The sequence below is a fragment of the Ambystoma mexicanum genome, chromosome 7p (genome assembly GCF_040938575.1).
Source record: "Ambystoma mexicanum isolate Mex_15411 chromosome 7p, UKY_AmexF1_1, whole genome shotgun sequence".
NCBI lineage: Eukaryota > Metazoa > Chordata > Amphibia > Caudata > Ambystomatidae > Ambystoma > Ambystoma mexicanum.
This window is the reverse complement of record NC_090939.1, coordinates 376,050,532-376,066,830: the sequence shown is the minus strand read 5'-3', so window position 1 is coordinate 376,066,830 and position 16,299 is coordinate 376,050,532. Positions and strand designations below refer to the sequence as shown.

At 47.6% G+C, this 16,299-nt stretch overlaps 1 protein-coding gene across 2 annotated transcripts in view; it reads left to right on the top strand.

Moving 5' to 3' along the window:
- USP25 (ubiquitin specific peptidase 25) overlaps positions 1-16,299 on the top strand; it is a 1,331,637-nt gene that overhangs the window by 301,977 nt on the left and 1,013,361 nt on the right. The gene's annotated exons all lie outside the window — the stretch shown is intronic.

Genomic DNA, 16,299 nt, shown 5'->3' with positions numbered 1-16,299 from the left:
TCCTCCCTGGCCGTTTTCTTTCTTTTCTACTCTCTCCTCCTCACGATGCCCTTTTAACTCTGTTCTTTCTCTCATGATATTCTTCCCTCTTCCGGTTTACACCTTCACATTTTCACTCTTTCCTCGCAGTCTCTTCACGTCTGTCTGCTGTGCTCCTCTAACCCTTTCTGATAGTCCTCCCCTTCTTTCTATAACTCTTTTGACTCTCACACAGCCCTCTACTCTTCACCTAATGCTCTCTACTCCCCCTTACTGCTCCTCACTCTCCTGTAACTTCTCTTTTCTCTGATCTGCACTCCCTGACCCATCGCCTTTCACCCTTTTCCTTTCTCCTTCACATGCCTTATCCTGCACCATAAGCCTCTAACTAATGACTTCCACACTTTACTCTCCTTTGCCTTACTTTTCACACACTTGCAGATTTTCCAGCAGGTCTCATTTGTCTGAGCAATGTCACCTGTGCATTGCTGTAGAGCAGATGCTGTGATTGGCTCGCCCACCAGGGAACTCTAGATTCCCCATCTGTTGCTGCTTGGGCTCTTGTGTGGCCCTGCTGTGTGCAGTTACATTAATGTGAAGTATCATTATGATATTATATGAGAAGTGACACGACAAGGGAGGGAAGACGGAGGGAGTACAAAACAATCTAACTAGGCTTTGTGTCATTCAGATTGTGCAAGTGCGATAACGCTAAGTGTGGGGGGAGAGGGTGACAAAGGAGAAGTGCCAGGCAGACGGAAGGGGGAAGTGATATCAGGGCAGCATTGCTCTGAGCAAGTGCAGCATGGTTCTGGGTAAGTGCGAGGAGGCAGGGGACTGCAGGGTTACAGTTATAGCCTCAAAGTGCGCAGTAGGCCAAGAAGCAGTGCAGGGGCGACTTGTCGTAGAGTAACCTGTTGCCCAATGAGACTGAGGGTAGCCAGGCAACCAGGCAGCGCAGGGGAGGTAGGGAGGGAGGGTGGGACGGGGGGGGGGGGGAGGGGAAGAGGAGGGGAATAGAGGGAGGGGGGAAAAGGGGGGGAGGGGAAATGAGGGGGGAGAATGTGGAGGGGGAAGAATGAGGGTGGGAGAGGAACAAAAACCAGGCACTCAAAGGAGGAGTAGGCCTGCGTAGGAATGACAGAAGCAGGGACCCACTACGGAAAGACCAGAGCTACTCCACCTCAGGGACAGTTGGTTCTGGGTTCCAAGAGGATCTTGTAGCCATCAGGGAGGAGTGTGTTAAAACTTGTGACAGAGCTGGCTGTGAACCATATCTCAGTGAGAGTGAGGACATCCAGGTCAAGTTCTTCAAGGAGGTGGCAGATGTCAGAGGAGTGTTTGACAGAAGAGCAAGAGTTGAGAGTAGCGACGTGGAGCAAGTTGGCACATTTGAAAGAGTTCTGTGGTGGCGTACAGGCTTGAGGTACGTCATGTGGAAGTGGTAGAGGGGCCAGAGAGCGGGCAGATATGGTGGGAGGAGGAGGAGGAGGAGGAGGAGGAGGAGGAGGAGGAGCTGAGTGCCACCATTAATACTGAGACCATATGAGCGGTCCATAGTGCTGAAGAGGGAACGACAGAGGATGTTGGTAAGAGTCTGTCTGGAGGAAACACTGATGTAGGTATCAGCGATAGGGAGGCCTGGGTTGGAGACCAGGATGTCCCTCTTGAACTTCTTAATTCCCGACTTAGTGAAAGGGATAGGATGGAAGATAGAGTAGCAGTTAGAGAAGATGGTGGAGACGGAAAGAGCGTTATATAAATCATATCATAGACTGGCAAGGGGGGAGGAGGAGGGAGTGAAAGAGATGGGGAGATGCACAGCCCAGCGCCGCACAACACAGGATGGGGAGGGTCACAAAGTGGGGAACACACAGAAGGGGCAGACAGGCACACTCAACAGTACAAACAGAACCCCCAGCTGGGTGGGGACCTAGAGAGTGGGAGAGAGCCTAGTGGGAACAGTTCACAGTACACCAGTAACCACAGTTGAGGGGGGACCTAGAGAGGAGGAGGATGCTAGGTGGGACATAGATCACAGTTCAATAGTGACCGTAATTGAGGGAACCTAGAGAAGGGACACAAAACGCAAAGTACGGCTAACCGCTGGAGTGGAGAGCCTAGGGTTGCATAGAGACAGAGTACGTTATGTCAAGACTGTTTGGAGGAAGTATGTGCAAAGGCTGGGAAGTTTAGTAGAGAGCAGTAGTGGCTGCTCCTCCTTCCCGCACCTTTCTTACCTTTCGGTCGCTGATGGTCGACGGATCCACACTCCTTCCCATTAACACTTTGGATGCTCTCCTGGCAGTAAAGCTCCTTCTGTTCTGTAGTAGAGATGGCAATGGTGTTACTCTCTCATGAACAGGATTGCGAACCCTGGCAGCCCGACTGCATCCGACTGTGTTCACACTGCTTCCTTTTGGAACCAGTCCTCTGCACATGTCTTTACTGCTTGGTCTGCGACCCACCAGGCCAATAGGGCAGTATTCTTCTCTCGCAAGCATATTTTCATTGCATTTGTATCCAGCAATTCCTGTAGGAGTCACACGGTAGCAAGGTTCCCAGCAAACTCTACCAGGTTATGGTTGGGAACTCCTTGATTAAGTAGAACTCAGGTCCTGAATACTTGCATGAGACAAATCTGTACTAGAGGGAAAGGGACTAAAAGAGGGTCTTGGCGTTCCCTTTTTATACCTACCTGTGGCTTCCTCCACCCTTTTTAGATTGAGCCCTTTAAACCCACTTCCTCTTCTTTGGGGGAAGGTAACAGACCATCTAGAAGGGGAGTAGGGTGTTTAACCACTTAAATGCTAAGGGATTCCCCTCCCAATGCTGAGCCCTTTTTTAGACATTGCGGTATGTTGTCATTCAATCCCTTGTAAAATTTTTGCTACAAGTGATATCCTGGCCAAATGTGCTCCCTTTTCTTCCCACATGTAGGTAGTCCTAACACCATCAAGGATTTGTGGTTTGCTGTGGGGGGGGGGGCTGAGAAAATAACACAAAAGTGACAAAATGTGTTTTTTCCAAACATAGCAATAAAATGATGTACATAGAAGCCTGTGTTTTTTTTCTTGTAAGATCTAGGAACACAAGGTTTGCAGTTCTGAATTCGCCATTTTTCAAGCTTTCAAGAACAGGTTGATTGGAAAGAAACATTCATTTTGTTCAACAGTACCCTCAGTTTTGTGGGAGTTGATGGTTTCCTTATTATTTTTATAGGACATGCTTGCACGGAATGGAAGAGGGTCGGAAAGCTCAATGGGAACACAGTCATACAATTTGATTTTTAAACGTGTTTATTTTACACAGGCAGGTTATGGCAATACAGAGCTTAATCACTTGCGACATGTAGTATACAGTAATATCATTTGACGCTCCTCCCACCCCACCCTTCGGTCTAAAGTTCCGTCTTCACGTCCCTGCAGGGGATCTCCATCCTGAATAGTTCTCCTGGCCAGTTGGCACTTGAAAGTCAGGGCCGGGAACCTTTGGTCAAAATCCAATACCGGACCCCAGATGTTGCGGAAGCGATGTAAAGTGCCTGCCCCGGCAACCGTCACCTTCTTGGCGATCAGGATGTCCCAGATTTTCTTCCACCAGAAAGGCATGAGAGGGCCTTCCGTCGTTTCCCGGGTGCGGGCTATCCCGTTCCTGCCCGCAAGTAGGCATTGCGATAATAGTTTGGCCTTGGGTAGATCCCGGGGATCGGTGCTCCAAGGAGGATGGATTCGGGGGCCACGGGCAGTTGCACCTGAGTGATGTCCACTATCGTCGCTAGGCATTGTTTCCAAAAGGCTTGAGCCTTGGGGAAGGACCACCACATGTGGAAGAAAGAGCCTATTTGGCCGCATTGCCTCCAGCATTGAGGGTTGAGTGTGGAGTTCATGTGGTGAAGTCTTATGGGAGAGTAGTACCACCGGAGGAGGATCTTGTAGGCGCACTCTCTATTTGTGATGCATGATGAGGAGGTGTGTGCCCGGGACCAGATGTCAACCCACTGTTGGTCCTCAATCGGGTGGCACAGGTCCGCCTCCCATAGGGCCATATACTGGGTCTTGGAGGTTAGCAAATCCGTTTGGAGGCGCTTGTATAGAGTGGAGATTCTTCCTTGGGGAGGGAGCTCATTAAGGGTCAATTCGATAGCTGTGGGGGGACGAGTAGCCGCCTGGCAAGTCTGTGGGTGGGTGCACCAGTGGCGTAGCTGGGTATATGTGAATCTATCTTGTTCCTGGATCCTAAAGAGTTCTTTGCATCGCTGAAAGGTGAGGGTTGCCCCCCTTCAAAAAGTTGACCCAGGGTCTCTAGGCCTCCTGCAATCCAGGCCTTAAAGTTCTGGGGAGACAGACCAGGAGAGAAGGTCGGGTTCATAAACACCGGGGAGAGGGGGCTGAGCCCCGTCGGGATCCTCTTCTGTTTCAACGCCTTGTCCCACACCAAAATGGTGTGTTTGGTGGATGCCAGAAGGTTTCGCCACTGTCGCCGTACCGGAGGGGGGACATGTGGGAGAAAGCGTAGCGGGAGGGGTAACTGCGCTTGTTCGAGGTCCACCCATCTAGGGTGGTTGGTGAGGACTTGCCATGATTGGATACAGGACAGTTGAGTCGCCATTTGGTATTTCTGCAGGTCAGGGACCCCGAGGCCACCCAGTTTCGCGTTGCCCAGCATCGTGGATTTAGGGATCCTGGGCCCCCCCCCCCCCCCCTCCAAATAAACTGCAGCATTTTCTTCTGTGGGCGTTGAAGGGCTGGCGCCGGAACCGGCACCGGGAGTGTGGAGCACGCATGCAGAAATCTCGGTAGTAAGTTCATCTTACAGACTGTAATACGGCCCATCAGCGATATCTCTTGTGCCGCCCAGCGTCTCAAATCTGCCTCCAAGTCTGTAAATAATGGGGGGAAAATTAGCCCGATAGGTCTCGCTTGGGTTGGCCGGGATCTGAACTCCCAAGTAGCTAATTCCTTTTGTCGACCATTGTATTGGGCACAGCGGAACTAGGGCTTCTCGGTCTTCTCAGGTCAAACCCACTCCCATGGCGACCGATTTCCGGTAGTTGACTGTGAAGCCTGTGACCTTGCCATAGCTCGTTATCGCAGCCAGGGCTTGAGGGGAGGGAGGAGCGGGGTTTCGTGATAGTCAGGAGGACATCGTCTGCATAGAGGGCCAGCTTGTGGTGTGCTGGGCCTGATTGAAAGCCTTCGACTGCAGGGTTCAACCTGATCCGCTGGGAAAACGGTCCATAATTAGAGCGAAGAGAAGTGGCGACAGCGGGCATCCCTGTCGTGTTCCGCAAGTTAGGTTGATGGGGGAGGAGAGGGTGCCATTGACTCTGAGAAGGGTTTTGGGAGCTTTGTAATTTGCCAGCGTCATAGTGCAGAACTCCGGGCCAAATCCAAAAGCCTCAAGGGTGAGCCTCATGAAAGTCCAATCCACTTTGTCGAACGCCTTGGTCGCGTCCAGGGCCAGAAGCACCAATTCCCGGGAATCCCGGGAGACAAGTTCCACCAGATCCAAGGCTCTTCGAATTTTGTCGGCCGTGGAGCAGCTTCTGAGGAAGCCACTCTGATCCGCACTGATTATCTCCGGCAAGAACTGCGACAGACGTGATGCCAGGATTTTAGAGTAAATATTAGCATCTATGTTGAGCAGGGCAATGGGTCTATATGATGCAGGGTTCTTCGGATCGCCTCCAGGTTTAGGTAATAAGACCCTAATTGACTCCTGCATGGACGGGGTTACAGTGCCCGTGGTCCTGAACAAGTTAAACAACTGTACCAAAGGTGCTAATAGTTGGGGTTTGAAAATCTTGTAAAACCTGGTTGTATACCCATCAGGCCCAGGGGCTCGGGATTTAAGGGCTTTTATTGCCTCCTCCACTTCTTCGTCAGTAATCGGCGCCTCCAGAGAGTCACGGGCTGTTCTTTTTAGCCGGGGAAGCGCTGCACCCCGTAAGTATTCCTTCTGTTCCTCCATGTCCCGCACTGGAGCGGTCATCACCTGGGTCAGGTGGGCCCCAGCGAGCTGCAGTTTGTCCTGGTCAGCGTAATGGACCTTGCCTCGTTGGTCCCGCAGGCCCACAATTGTATTGTTCCTCTTCGCCTTGGCAAGTTTGGCCACTAGTAGCTTATTTGCTTTGTTGTTTTTAGCATAATAAAACTGTTTTGCTTTTGCCATTTGGTGGGCAGTGTGTTCGGCATAGTGGGCCTCGATCTCTTTTTGTGCTATCCGGATGGCCCGCTGAGTTTTAGGGGTCCAGCCCTTCTCCTTATGGGTCCTTTCTGCATTTCTAAGGTCTTCCTCAAGGCCCTGGCGAGTTTGACGTTTATGTTTATGATAGGCCGCTCCTTGCGCAATCAGTCCACCCCGCACTACTGCCTTCATTGTGTCCCAAGTATTGGCGGTAGAGGTGTCCTCACTGGGGTTCTCCTTAAAGAAGTTGGTGATCGTGGTTGCGATCGCGTCTCTGAGTGGCATCTCGTTGAGAATCGGATCATATAGAGTCCATCTGCGCTGTGGGGGGTTAGCTGGATCCTGCACTCGGATTTCCAGGGTCACCGGAGTGTGATCAGACAAGATTCTGGAGCCAATTGTCACATTGTTGGTGAACGTGAAGATTTGTGGAGACACTAGATCTATCCTGGAGAAGGTTCTGTGAACATAAGAATAAATGGAAAAGTCTCTTTCGGATGGGTGGAGTACTCTCCATGAATCCACCACCCCCAAAGTTCTAAATAGTTGTAGGAGAGCCAGGGCTATGGTGAGGTCTCCGGCACTGGGTGGGTGTGATTTGTCTTTCGTGGGGTCCGGGACCCCATTGAAGTCCCCTCCAATCACTATCTGGCCTTCCAGAAACGGGGAGAGAGTTGTACTCAGGGATTCATAGAACAGCGCCTTGCTTGAGTTGGGTGCGTATACGGAAATTATAGAATAGAGATGTCCTAGTAGTAGGCATTTCACCGCCATGTACTGCCCCTCCGGGCAGTTTATAATCTAGAATTTGAGGGTTCAGTCCCCTCCCAAATAGGATAGCTGTGCCACCCCTCTTGGAGTTCCCAGATGCGAAAAGTTGCTTCGGAAAGTTTCGGGAGCAGGGTTTCTTGTAGCATAGCCACTGCTGCACCGTTGTTCTGAAGCTTCTGTAGGATGGACTTGCGTCTGGCGGGTGAATTTAGTCCCTTGACATTCAGGGAGACGAACCTCAGAGTTCGATGTTCTGGGGCCAGTTCCGGGGAGGTTGACGAGTCCTGGGGGTGAGGGGGAGATGTAGAGGGATCAGCCATCATGTCGCGGAGTGCGTGGCCATTCCCCAACCTGCCTGTGGGGTTTTTTCTCGGGCCGCAAACGGGAGGGCCGAGTCTTAACTGAGGGTGGCTGACCTTTTGCAGGTCTAATGCCTCCCTTGGCCAACGTGGCCATAACAGTGTGTAGCCAACATGGCTAACCTTACAGGTAATCTTAGTGGTTTGTTCCAAGGACTCGTAGATGGACTGTGCCTTGGAACCGGGCATGGACCGTGGAATAATGCCCGCTGCTTTAAGGATGAAGCTTATCTGTGTTCCTGAGGGTGCTGATCGGATCATGGTGCCGGGCTGCGAGCTGGTATCGAGGTGGAAGCTCCATCGTGGGGTCGCATCCGGCTATTTCCTCTTCCGGAATCTGGGAACCTTCGACCAAGAATCTTGTGTGGGATTAGGGGAGGCCACCAGGTTTCTGTCAGCCGTTGCTTCGGAGGGCAGGGAAGATGAGGGTTTGGAAGCATCTGGGCGCAGGATGTCAGTAGCATCTTCCAGGTGGCTAATTTTCCTGAGTGAGCCCTTGTAGGAAAATTGCAAAGCTGTGGGAAAGAGCCATCTGTAGCGGATTTTTTGAGCCTGAAGAAGGGTGGTTAGCGGGCGAAGGGCTCGCCTCTTTTGAAGAGTAAGAGGAGAAAGGTCCTGAAAGATCTGGAGAGAGGTCCCTTGGAATGTAATTTCGTCTGTGGAGCGGCTTATTGCCTAGATGGTGTCAGGTTTTAATCATTGCCAGTCTCTTTCACTCACTGTCAGCCTATAATCCACTACAAGTGTACACTTTGTAATCTGTTTGTAATGTTATTGTCTATTATTCCCCTCATATTCCTTAACTATCTTTTTATCAGAGGGAGATTGTCCCAATCCAGCATTGTGGGAAGGAAGGAAGGAAGGAGGGAATCAATCAGGGATCTGATTGGTAGTCAAGATGATACATTTTGATTGGAAGCTATGGAGTCTTGGAAGCAGTTTCAGAGTTCTAAACTGCCTTTCATTGTTCAACCTTTACCAGAAAGGTCCTGTATAATTCAGCTCTGAGTTTTGGCCTTGGTATTTACCTTTTTGAATCAAGAGTTAAGTATGAAGCAGGTTTGGTGAAGAATCTTCGTGGTACAAGACATGCAGAGACTTGGTGGGAGCGCAGCGTTCAAGTTAATCTTTTAAGTCAAATAAATAGCTATCTGGAATAAGATCAATTCAAGTCAAGTAAAGAAGTCATCTACTAAAGCGCTTATTTTTAGTCATTTCAACGTTTAGGTATTTAGTTAAGTATTTAGGTCTTTTTAAGTGACTTTGCTTTTTAGCATCTTTTCAATTTAAAGTTTTCTTATTGCCTTTGTGTTTATTTGGAGATTGGAATCCAAAGGAACTGTTAAAGTAATCTGCTAATCATATTGGCAACATTTTATTTCCTCGAGAGTAGTGCTTAAAGTTTTAGTCCATGTGTTGCGCACTACGAAGAAAAGTAACGTTCCTTTGTTTAAAACGCTACTCTCTCGCGCATGTTCTGAGAGAAAGAGCGTAATTTGATTATGCGTGAGGAGGTAGTTGGCGTGTTCGTTTTTATTGTAAATGTAGTATATTATGTGAAAGCTTTATTTTCCTAACGTGCGCAGACTCATTTAGATTTTGAAAAGGTTCCATCGCTACTCTCTTGCGCATGCTCTGTGAGGGAGTTTTATCTGGGCATGTGCGGTGAAGTAGTGAGACTATTTTTAATACTGCGCAACAACAAGGAACTAGTGTAAACGGCGTCGAGTTATTATTTCAACTCGACGTTAGTTTAGAGTCTAATAAGTGTTTATTCACGCATGCGCTGATGGAGTGAAATAACACGAACTGTGAAAGACTTTCAATTTGCATGCGTAGAAGAGTATGTATAACGTTTCTTCACGCATGCGCAGACTGCAAATATAAATTAATAGTGACTTTCATAAGCATGTTAAAAGGTTTTTATTTGCAATGATTCAAAACGCATGAACAATTTCAATTTATGTAAAGGAACTGAAACGCCGTATCTGAGCAAAAAAGCATTTTACAGACTCTTTAATTGTTCTTTTTAAAGCATCTTTAAAACAGTAATTTCATATTAATTCTGGTTAATGAAGTTTACACTCATGGAGTCATCAAAGGCGAAATACAAGGTTTAAAAGAGACTAGCAGTAAAAAGAAAACTTCAGTTCAATTTAATTTCATGAACTTTATGTTTAGAGTCATGGAAAACATATTCATCTAACATGTGAAGCCAAGAAGTGTTCTTCAGTTTTCATCTATTCATTTTGAAGCTACTAATAAGCAAGCCTTTCAGATCTTCAGGGAGGCTTAACAGGTATTTTAGGTTCTACAAGGGGCATAGTGGGAGAAGAAATAATTATAAAGAAAGATAACATAATTTGTTTTTTATCCCCTGCAGGTTTCCGACTACCAGAAGAGATACCTGTGTCTTTTGTTATTTTCTCCACTTCCCCCTTTCCCTTGGGGTTGTGGAGATTTCTGCTGTTAAAATTCAGTAGTTGACTGCACAACCCAGGGGGATTGTGGGGTCTCAGCAGCTTCCGCGGACACAGGTACAGGACCGGACAGATGGCTTCTTTCGTGGTGAAGAAGTGCACCCTAGTGATGATGTCGGGGGGGCCATCCGATTCCACTCCGCGTCGGGGGTTCCGCCTGTGGGTGCGATCTAGGAGAAGCTGTGAATCTTCGAGGTCAGTGAGGAGAGATTGGAAAAAGAGGCCCACATATTCAGCCAACCCCTCTGGGATCGAAGTGGGAACCCCCGAATACAGAGGTTGTTGCGCCGGGCCCTATTTTCGAGGTCCTCTTGCTTGTATTCCAGGATGTCGTACTTGTCCTGCAATGGTCCGATTGAGCGTTGGACCTCAGTTGGCGCAGAGGCATGATTTTGGATATGATCCTCAACAACTCCCACTCTTTGTTCAACCTCCGAGACTTTATCTGTGCTTTCCAGTTTAGTTGTGAGTTGAGCGGAATTCTGATTTGATATCCGCCATGAATTCACGTATATGGTCGCCAAAGGTCCCTTGTTATCTAGGGAATCCCGTGAGATAGAGGGGCAGGAATCTTGTTTTTTAGCTTTGTCGGAAGCGGTCAGCAGAGTTGCTATGTCCGAAGACTTGGTGGTCTTTTGTTGCTTGGTCATCGCGCTGGTTGTCAGCAGCGGGACAATGGCCACCAGGAGCGATGTAGCGATGAAGAGTTGCTATGGGAGCTGCTCACGGGCCCCCAGAGGCTAAGAAGCGCTGCCCGTGCAGGATGTAGGCCTTATCCGCGGGCAGCAGGGCCGTGGGCCGGGGTGCCCCAGGAAGGGCTCAGGGAGAGGAGCATGCGGGCTAGGCCTACCTTAAATCTCTGAAGAAGCTCCTGCTGAGGGCTCCCGCCGCCAACCGTTGGGGGGAGGGTCTCCCATCTCCGCTCCGGGAAATTGAGTCGCTTCAAGGGCCGTTGCATATGTCCATAGGCCTGAAGGTAGGCCCCACCGGGCACCCAGGTGGGCCACTAACGCAGCCCGCGTAGATCTCCGTCCGCTGGATGTATAGCTGTAAAGCGGCGTTGGCCGGGGCGCCCCAGGAGGAAGAGGGAGAGGGTGCACAAAATGGGGCCAGTGAATGTGGGGCTCCTCGCCAATTCCGGGGGGGGGCCCGGGCCGCCCTCACCAGCCGATGGAAACAGTCCCCGCTTGTCTGGATATCCGGATGCTTGTCCGTCCCCTCCGGCTCGAGTGCTACGGGGAGGATCGCCTCCAACTCCTGACTGTGCACGCCATCATACGTGCGCTCGCCATCTTGGATTCTCCGAGCGGCAGATGGGGGGACCGGGATTCAAGCGACGAGTACGGACATAGTGCTCCCTCTCCCGGCTTTCATCTTTGAGCTGCTAGTGCCCCATCGGTTCCGATCCACATAGCTGGCGTCGATGGATCGTGTAGGCCACAAGAACTGCACAATTTTAGCTATAGCAGCGGGCAGTCCACGGGCAGCTTTAGAGGAGCGACTGCATCGCGTCGGCTCCAAGCCACGCCCCCTCCCCCAAAGTCATACATTTTTGAAAGGTAGATACAATTCCAAGTTCAGTAAGGAGTCATTTGCCCAGGTCGTGCAACAACTATGTATCCATAATACCAATAGTTTGGCAAACAAATTTGAAAAGGGACAGAAAGAAAAGTATTTGCTTGTCATGTTTGCACTTGTAAGGTAATGGCTTCAATGAATATTCAGAAAAGCAGTCCACCACTACATTCCCCCGACTCTTCTAGTTAGGAAATTACAAATATGTTGTAATGTTTCACAAAACGAGCAATACCACGAGCCAAAAACCAAGCCATGGTACACAGTAGTTCTTTGTGGATGGCCTAAACTGACGTACTTGCCATTTGAAAATAACAAAAACCATTGTGGTGAAGATTGCCAAGCATACATTTTTTGAAAGAGCACAGGTTGACCTTTTAAAGGATAGTTGACTTGCGCAGATCACAAAAGCGTACAATGCCTAAAGCAGCGACTACATGTAGGGCACATTTGGAAAATTAAAGGCTTGTGTAACAAAACACAGTAGGAAATGTATGAAAACCTTTTCACAACCAAGAGAAAACACATGTCCTACCTTCCCACATTCCCACAGGTGTCCCGATAAAAATTGTACCTCACGTGTGGGTGCACTGACCTGGGCGCAAAGGGAAAAGGCTAAACCACTGGTACACCAAACGCCCTGGGGAAGATTGGATCCAGCCTTGTGGACAACCCACACATTTGAGTCTGGGGTGTTGCAGCCACATAGGAAAATGGGGAACCCCATGCATTTCTGAAAATAATGATTTCCCAGAATGCCCAGCAAACTCCATAATGAAGGGAAAAATCTCACAATTTTTAGACATTTGCGACCAGGAAACTACCCAAACACATGGGCAACAGCACATATCCTACCTTCCCACGTTCCCACAAGTATTATGAAAACGGTACCTCAAATGTGTGGGTTCACTGACCTGAGTGTAGAGGGAAAAGGCTAAACCACTGGTAACGCCCTGGGAAGACTGTGGCTGGACTTGGGGGCGGTCGACCCAGGTGCAAGGCAGACGCCCAAGGTTGGGGGCAGCACCCCCAGCCATCCTAGAGCTATGGCTGGGCTGTGTTACCGCTTATCCCTCCTGGGGCTTACTGGGACCACGGCTGGGCTTTGGGGCGGTTGACCCACATGGGAGACAGGCACCCAAGGCCGGGGACATCACACTCAATGGTCCTGGTGCTCTGGTTTGGCTGCATTACACATTTTCTCTCCAGAGAGGGATGGAGACCCTGCCGGGTTTCCCTGGGGCCGCTGCTGTACTTGGGCACGTCGACACACATGGGAGGCAGACACCCATCTCCGGGCACATCACCCCCAGCTGTCCCAGAGTTCTGGCTGGGCTGCCTTACAGCTTATCCCTCCAGGCAGGGATGGAGACCCTGCAACGATTTTAGTGTCCCTGAGTAGTGGACATTCCCATCCGCTGCACACCTTTTTATACTGTAAAATGATCAGTCACAATGCATTTAAATATACCAAGTTCAATTATTTACAACTTGACAAAATGTTCTGTAACACTTTTGTCTTGATCCATATCTTTAATTTAACAAAATCAATTTGAACAAAAGATAAATAGCTGAACATGTTTCAGGGTATCCCTTCATCAGGAGCAAGTTTCAATAAATAGATTCTTCTGTTAGTTTCAACCATCTATCTAAAGTGCAAATCAAAGAACATGATTTCAGTGTTTTCTTAGCATCAATATTGATTCTTCAATACAAGTACCATCTTAAGACCTTGCATGGTGTCTTAATGCCACTTATCTGGCTGATTCTTAGTCGTTCTATGGGTGTGGTGATGATATCGATCAGCACCTCCCAATGTGTTTCCTGTCCTTGAGGATCCAAAGAAAGTATGTGTCTGTTAAATAAATTAAAAGGAAAAGCGGTCATAATAGAGAATTTACTATCTAAGTGTGGCCACAGGTGGTATTTGTGTGGGTCACTGATTCTTCTCATTGGGGTAGATGGTCAGCATTCATGTTGTCAAGCACCTAATTACATGGTTCAAATTGGCGATCATCTGGAAAATATATGGTAGTGTGCGAGGGGAAGGATCTACTCTCATATATTGTGTCAAAATCTTGGAATACCTCTAATAGAAATTGTAGAAAAACGTATTCAAAGTCAGTAATGGTACACTCCTCAATGGATGTCTGCTGTTAGTTACAAAAATGACAGCAGATATTAATGTTACCTCTGGCTGAAATAAGGATGGCCCTCATATTAATGAGTTGCTGGAAACTACAGACTTCATACATTTAGGTCTGATTAGTTTGAGATTTAAGTTATCTGTCAAAAGGTTGTACCTAGAAATGTGCCCATTCTATCACTCCATACATTCAATTATCTCTGTGGTAGAGGAGGAAATAGCTGCTTTATTTATGCGTGCCTTTCTATGTGGTCCTCGCGTGATAATGCGATGATGTTGTGGCTGCATTTTACCGTGGCTCACAATACAAACGTCTCCTTCCTGATGACGTTTTTTGTTGTTGTTAAAAGCAACATAATATTTTAGGAGAGATGTACTTATAGATATAGCCTTCTAGATAATGCAAATGAATGTCCCTTTGTGGTTTGGGTTCCAAGATAGTACTATGGTTCAAAAGATGAAAATTAATTAAAAAAAAGATAAGAAATTAAGAATTGTTTCATGGCATGCTAATAAAGTGGTACTATGGGTCGAAAATACGACTGTGTGTGTAAAAAATGTTGTGTCATGGCATTTTTATGACTTTCTAATGCTGAAAAAATGCTTGATTGGTAAAATGGGTTAGCTCAGTGTGCACTTATTCGATGTTAGACCCCCTAAAAATGAATCTGTGCATGAATGTCTCATGACAATGGGTATTCCCAAATAGTACATTAATGTGAGTATAGTCAATCATTTAAAGTTCAATGTTGAGTATTCATAGATTGTCAGCCAGGTATGAATGACTGCATACATCCCATGCTTACAATCTAATTCAGGGCCTCGTATATAGAAATCTACTTCTTATCTCAGTGGGTATGCGAGCTGTGTGCAGGTCTGCTGGTTGCTGTTTGAGGATCAAGTCTGTCTACACTTCTCAACTTGGTGCAGAAGTGATTACTTCAAAAGGTGCACCTGGCACGGTACGCAAGCTGTGTGCAGTTCTGTGGAAGCTGCGGGAGTGTGGATCATCCTACAGATTCATAGCCATTTTCTCACACATTTGACACAGCTCTATTTTACACTTAGCACCTTTCCTCTGGTGCCAATCTTTGCTGAATCTTGAGCCCTGAACTTTTGAACAGTACGAATATTTTAAAAATCCCAAGTATCTATGATTTACAGAGCGGGCTGCCCTTGTTCAGTTGTCACCCATTACTCCGGCCTCGATCTCGCACCAAGAAATGCTGTTGGCAGTTACTCTTCCACTGCCCTTATTGCTGATGGAAGGCCCTTCGGGGGTTGCAAGCTTAAATTAAGTTGATTATTTGACGCTGATATCCTTGGATGTAATATCCACTTCCAGCGAAGGCGTGTCATTGCATCTGGGCCCGACTCAATCTCACGATGGCAAAATTACAACTTTTTTCCCCGTTACTAACAAATCTTATTTACAACCTGTGGGATTTGTGCGAATGTCCAATGCTATCTCTGGCACTGAAACCTTTGTTAACTCACTGTGCGAAGATGAAGAGTCAATAAACATGCTGAACACCCCTCCGGATATTCTATCGGGTGCACTTCGAGACTCGACTCCACATTTTCATCATTTAATTCGACCCCTGCATATGTGCTGCCCCGGAGACTATATGCAGCTTTGAAACATCTTAACAGCAGTTATGACCCTTCAATTTCTGAAGCCTTAGCAGGGATTAACCAAGTGCTATATGTATTGGTTTAATTTACAAAGGGATGCCACTGAAACCAGGTTATATTTGGTTCCATTAGAATCACTAAATTTGAAAATGTTAAGCTCCATACTGCTTCTAAGGACTTATTATGGGCAGGCTCCTGAGCCCGTGGGACAGGTGAATAAGGTTATTTCTGCACATATGTGGAATTCGACTTCTGCTATTCAGGAAGCGACTACTAGTGGGCTGATGAGGGTTTACGGCGGGTTGCCTCAGAACTCACCAATAAACATTAATCCAAAAAAAGGAGTGTACACCAAGGAAGAAATAACACAATTTATTCTGGGCCCAGGCACAGCTGGGAAAGCAAAATTCACACAGAATGCTGAACAGAACTGCATTAAAGGCGCTGTCTACGCCCTTAAAACAAGAGCTTTTATAATCCTACAAACTAATTAATATCGAACAATTGCAACATTAGGTTAGTCCTCCATGTGAGGCTAATTGGTAAAGCTGCGTCATTCCCCTATAGTGGGACATAAATTATCCTGAAATGATTGGGTCCTGCAGACCTTGCCACACCACCCTCGACCACCTCTGTGACGTCATAGTCCAACCCCCAATTCCCACATCAAAGTGCCAAAACATTGAGACATTTAAGATGACCAGCAGATCTTTATTCATTTGCTGCTGGTTATCGCCATACGTTTCTCATGGGAATACAACTGATCATGACACTGGAGTAACCTTGAACCGTTGCATCTTAGGAACTCTTCGAACCTCTTCCCAGGCTCACAAGTGCAAAGGCTCTTTCAAAAGATATATCGAGGTCGTCCCTTGAAGCAAAGCGTGGATTGGGACTAATGTAAGAAATATCTGTATGCCAAAAGTAACCACTCTGGTAGAATGAAAAATAAGTTTTATTTTAAAGACACGAAGGCCAAACTAGCCTCAGGCCAAATACCCTCAGCTAGAGGGAACATTTTAGGCGCCCCATATTTCAATATACAGGTGCCACTGTTTTAGTAAATAAAAAGATGCAGGTCTGCTGACGTGTTGGTGTTTGATGGGGTGGAAAACTCCTAGAAGAAAGCACAAGAAAGTTCGTGCACGAACAATGTTACAACACT